This window comes from Opisthocomus hoazin, chromosome 6 (genome assembly GCF_030867145.1).
Source record: "Opisthocomus hoazin isolate bOpiHoa1 chromosome 6, bOpiHoa1.hap1, whole genome shotgun sequence".
In the NCBI taxonomy this organism is placed as follows: Eukaryota; Metazoa; Chordata; class Aves; order Opisthocomiformes; family Opisthocomidae; genus Opisthocomus; species Opisthocomus hoazin.
In genome coordinates, this window is record NC_134419.1 from 21,594,512 (window position 1) to 21,600,696 (window position 6,185).

Consider the following 6,185-nt stretch of genomic DNA (forward strand, 5'->3'; position numbering starts at 1 on the left):
TTCAGCAGCGTTTAGCAGCGTACACAGAGCTGTTATCCTGCCAAGACCTTTTACTTCTGTGGGAGAGCCATTTCCCCCCCTCTTTTCCCTTCAGCTTACACGAATAAAAGGAAGTAATGGAAAAGAATGGGATTGTGAAGTTACAAATTCAACACCAGAAAATTTAGCTAGGAAAACATTCTCACCCAGTACCACTCAGACTTTTCCACTCTGTTGTGGAGGTACTGCGCCTGACCATGTGGGGACTTGATAATACGTTTCATACTGCCAGCTTAATTCAGCACCTAACTTCATGCAAGGCTGGACTACTGCGGGGTGTGTGTGTATGCACGCTTGCTGTAAAACAGAGCTGTTATTCTTAAAACAAGCATGTTCAAATTGCATAATATTAACAGAGTGTCTTTTCACTTGAAAAAAGTCACATATTTTATATCCTTTATCAATCACAGTGTCTAAGTCTGGAGCACCACCCAGACAACACACCTGCTGATTTCTCAGCCAGCTCCTGCATTTTCATTTCAACAGTATTTTTCAATCCCGACACTGAACAGATGAGCAAGTTATGATCTGACATGTCAAAAACAAGCAATTGCTCACGTTGCCCCATGCAGCAGAGCTGCCACCCCTGCAGGGACAGCCTGCAGCCCTCGTGTGGGCAAGGCTCCCACAGAGGGGACTGGGATTGCGTGTTACTAACGCTGCCATGCCAGGCTTGCTCTCTGGGGACAGACTTTGCTGCATGGACAGCGTTTGGATTTTTCATTGTAAAGGAAGTGAAGAAATGGCTTTATTATAAATCTTCCCAAAAGCTGTCCTTAATAGCAAGTCAAATAAATCAGCATATGATTTGGTTTTCTGTGTAAGAGTATGTTGAGCTATCAAAGCATGTATATGTCTCCTCTCCAAGGACATCCAGGTGATCAGTCTTCCCTTACCTTAGGTGAGATAGGGGTATTCATATTCTAATACTTGTGCTGCACATGTATACTTGAAAGTCTTTTTTGAAGTGCTGGAATCCAGGCTCTAATTGGGCTGGCCCAACACTCGGAGCTGTTACAGCCAACACTCACGTAACACCACAAACTTCAGCAGGGTTGCCCTGCGTTTAGACTGCTTTAAGAAACTTTGGTTTCCATTTCTCCTGCTGTCCTTGTTTTTCCCTGCTTGCAGTGTTAGCGCAGGGAGCCGACAGAGGAACACAGGCAGTAGCGCACTCCTGTACTTGGTTACCTGAGCACAAAGCAAAGGTGCAAGAGCCAGAAGCAAGGACCTCCCCTGAAAGAGGGTGGTACTGAATTTGTCACCAGATATAGGAAGTTGAAGATATTTTTCTTTTACTCTGCAAGAGCTCTGAGTTAAAATATCTAGAAAAAGTGTGATTCAGTAAAAATTAGATCAGCTTTTACATCGTTATTTTCATCTCCTAAATCCTTGCAATAGCTTTAGTGGTTTGGAAAGAGCTTCTCTGAGAGACAGAAGATGTTCTGTCCTGGAGAGCCTCCACCCAGTGAGGGCAGAACCTCTCCAGCCACCCCCAGGCAATGGGTCCCGGCCACCCCATGTCCCAGCTTCCCCTGCTTCAGCATCCAGGGGACCTGCTGCACAAAAATTCACCAGTTTACACGGGCACTGATGTCTGCCTGAGTCCAGACATCTAAGCACCAGGAGTAGAAAACATTGCAGTGTTTGAATTTATTAACAAATAAAACAATGCATGGCAGCAATGTTCAAACTGAAAGGTAAAATAGCTGGCTGGAGCGGGTTGTGGCTTTGTGCACATCACAGCCTCCACCAATGCGCTTTCTCTTCAGCCAAGTTCAGGATCTACGTGCCCCCTCCCTCGAGCAGGAGCCGTAGAGAGGGGACTCTGCCGCTGCTCATGCCTTGCCTGCCGTGTGCTGCCTGCGGGACCCAGCTCGGACCTACCCATGGCAGGAGGGATGCTGCAGCCTGCCCACCCCCTGCCACCACGCCAAGCCACGGCTGCCCCTGCCTTCACAGACTGCAGCGTCTCCAGTGATTAAAGCATTGTTCTGGGGGCCTGGATTTTCATGTCAGGGTCTATGAACTACAGAATAACCCTACAAACCAAATTATATGGCTGAGACTCTCTTTCCCCACCAGAAGAGGAAACAATTTTGACCCCTGCCTGTTCTCTAGCAGTCTTTCCCTACAGGTGAGTGACCTGCACTGCTCCACTGCAATTAACTGTGGCCCTTGGCTTTCGGTAGCAATTTGTTTTCAATTACCTCCTTCGGACAAATCTGAACAATTACCACCATTTTTTTCCCCACCTCTTTCTCATGCCAGGTATGTATCGAAGTGTTCACAGTGCATCAACTGTTAGCCCTGCAAAACTCCAAAGAAAGCATCAGTTGCCTCTGGTGAAGACTGGGGTAGCCCAAACCCTGGGCTGCTTTGCCTGGCACAGATCTGCAGGCACCGATGGGGTTTCCCCCCAGTGACGAGGGCAGGTCTTAGCACTGCCGGGCCACCCTGGTGCCAGCTCTGCTGAGTCTGGGGGATGCTCACACCTGCTAACAAAATCACTCCTCCCCTGCCCAGGGCCACGGTGCTGGCAGCGGAGCAGCAGCAGCTCCTTTCCCAGCTGAGCCCTGTGAGATGCCAGCTGCTCCCAAAGCAGCGGGAGTCCACAGGGGCTTGGTGACACTCTGCCCTCCCTCCCCAGAACCTCTCCTCCACTCTAAGGCTGGCATGGGCTGGGCACCAGGCTTAAGCTGAACCTAACAGCAGCTTTTCCAGGGTAGGGAAATGAAGAAATGAAGCTGCAATGCACTGTGGATCCTAATTGCATTTGCTGTGCAAGCTCTGAAATGTCAGTCAAACAGATATGCCATCGCCTTTACTGCTCTGCGGTTGCCATTTACTATTTTACTGGGAAATTGTCCAGAAAAGGGATACTACCTAGAAGGGAGCATAATGCCAGCTCTGGAAACCAGTAATATTTCTGAACAACCCCATGGGTCCATTGTCTATTCCTACACTGCAGAAAGACAAGAAGAGTCAGAGCGAGCTGATTTGTGTTTGTGGTAGCAATTGCAGCAGCAGTGGGTATGGAAGAAGCCCAGGACCCAGCGGGTGCATCTGAACTGGTGCACACTCTGGAGCTATGATGATTTACACAGAGAAGAGTATGATTCAGTGAGCAGAAGTAAAAAAAACTCATCCTAAACTGAGCTCTTTTACGAGTCTGAGTTTCGTAATGTAACTTCACCAGAGTTCAGGAGAACTGGGGTAAGAAATATGGAGAGGCAGAACATGCCGAGTCCCCAGCTCTATCAATCCACAAAGCCAGCAGTTTCCAGGAGATGCAGATGCCACAGGGCAGACAGGTTTGCTGAAGTGGTAAAGCCACTTTCCCTGGGAACATCCCCACTAAAACCATCTCATTTCTCTGGCAATGCCTCTTGCCCCGCAGAGAGCTCACTTCCTTCTACAGGCAGCTACCTGATACTTAATTACCTCTCTGCTAGAGACTCAGAGTAAGTGTTTGAGTTATTTAATACACAGGATCATTCTGAATCACCCTATTTTACCACTACTTTATTTTTCCTCCCAATTTAAAAAAAAAAGTAACAAAGGGCACATGGCCCATTTCTGCCTCCTGTAATTCCCCTCCTGCTCCCCACGAGGAAATACAGATTTACCTGGACCACATCCTGTTGACTTCTAAGCAAAGTCCAATTGGTCTATCTGTCCTCCCCTCCCTCCAGCTAGGAGAGCTAGTCTTAGAGGGCAGTTTCAGACCTACTTATAGATCAGCTTCTGTGGGCAGGGGGAGCAGGGGCTGTGCCCAGCACAGATGAGGATGGAACCATCCATTGCCGAAATGGGCAGCTCCCACCCCCTGGAAATCAGCTTAGCCAGGAAAACCTGGGCTCTTCACACCAGCAGCTGGCTCTGTTTCCAGAAGGTTCAGCAACCATTTTATTTCTCACAGTTTTTGGTTTCCATGACCTCTCTGGCACTGAAAGTGCTGGTGGAGCGATGCTCAGCTCAAGTTTTCGTGTCAAGACACCCTGTCCCTGCGCTGGGGCAACACTAACGAGGCCACGCAGTGCCCGGCGAACAGGGGACAGGGAAGGACACACCACCAGCAGTGCTGTGGTGGCTGCTTGGCACAGGGTCAGTTGTTCTGCCCAGGGCCAGAGCCTGTGCTGCTGCAGTCTGGGGGAGCGGTGTTCAGTGCAGCACAGGGATTTACACCACGAGCATTTGGTTCCTACCTTATTCTTTGCATGCTTTGTTGGCTCTACATATAGTTTCTGCAGACATACAAGCTGGATGAATATAATTTTTTTCATTTCAAACAAAACAAATGCCATGTTTTATAGCCCCTTTCTCCCTCTCTCTCTCTCAGATGGGATTTCTTAAATTCACGTGGGCTCCGTATTTTCATAAACCACATTGGCTGGAGTAGCTGTGTTTGAATAATCATCTAGAGAAGTGAAGATTTAATTTCATGGTGGAATTAAGGTTGACATTTCCTTTTTATTTACACTACACCAAGGGTTAATAAGGTTACTATAACCTTAATCTTTGATAGCTCAACAATAGAATAGTCTGGGATTACTGCAATAGCTGGATTTTAACTCTTTCAATCCCATTATTGTTGATAACCTTATCAACAACGTGCACCACCATAGAGGTGGAGCAGCGGAATCTGAGACCCTACAATTCCTTTCCATGGAGCAGCATTCAATTTGAGCAGAAGCGCCAGAGACAGTTGCTTGGTTGATGCCTGCAGTGAGGTTGACAGTTTGCAGTAGGGCTGCAACGCTGCTTTTAAACTCGTCAGAGATCTTTGCCAAGAAAAACATTGGTCCAGTGACATATGTTGGCGGAGCAATGCAAGGTTGCTCCAATTCCCTTACTTTGTTTTGCCCTCCTCCCATGCGACAACTACTCCAAGAATCAGACTGTCAGTCTGGCAAGTTGAGATCTAGAAACTTACTGCTAATTACCATGTTTACAATTCCCATCCTGTCTGTTGGTGCCAACAATCAAACTGCATCCTCTTGAGTGCACCAAAAGACACTTGCTGGCAGTAGCTTCCTAAAGTTCCAGGCTGGCTACATTAATTACTGTTAACTTAATTTTTGTGTATTGAGAAACAGCTTTAATTAGCAATTCCATGGATTAAAATGATCCTTTATGAGTTTCAAGGAATAGCAGCTTCACTTATAGACTTCTTATCAACCTATATGCCTTTTATTTGGAAACACAAGTGGTAATAAATTTATATGTGGTCTGACAATAAAATAGGCAGAGGTTTAGTAAAAATCACACCAAGAAATGAAAGGTGATACCTTCTCTTTGAAATCAAATAAGCAGCTCTAAAAAGGCAGGTTGAATATCTTTTGTCACTTCTCAGTAAATATTTGACTGGACAGAATAAACGATGTTCTCACAGTATATCACTGAATCAAAGTATTTAATGAAAGAAAAAAAAGAAGCGCATGTATTTTGTGAACTCAGTGAAAGACAACCCAAACTCAAATAACTGCAGGGCAGAGCCTGAGCAGAGAGGATCCCATTTGTGCCCTGCAGGTCCTAGCCCAAGACTCCAGAAGGCCATCTGTCTACTCAAGCAAAACCAACTCATTTGGGATCCCCTTTAACAAAGCACATGCTGCAACTGTGCCGGAATCAGCAGGTACCCAAAGAGCAGCACATCTCAGAAGCCAGCCTGGGCAGGGCGGGCTGGGGGACCAGCACAGGCTCTTCATTTATAACCTGAATTTTCCATGCCAATAGCATTCACAAGCTCCGTGATGCCGGCCTTAAAAACTTGGTCAAGATTTCACAAGAATTGCACTGCATCGCCTCTCTGAAGATATTTTCTTCTGTTCTCCAGCTGGCATGGAAGTAAAGGACTGAGAACAGAGCTATCCTGAGCTGTGTCCCCGATGTGGCTCGGTGCTCGCAGGGCAGGTGGGGCTGCCAGCGGTGGCACAACGCTGCCCTCGGCCAGTGCTGCCAGACACGCTGGCAGAGTGCCGAAGCTGGTACAGCCACTGCCTGCCAGACATGCTTTTCTGTGCTGAGGCTGCAGTTGGTCTTCTCTTTCAGGGGCAGTTTGGTTTGCCACAATCATGTAAAAATTGACATTTTTAAGAGGAACTTTGAAGTCAGACTGTAGAGCAGGGCCATGCTTGTATCTG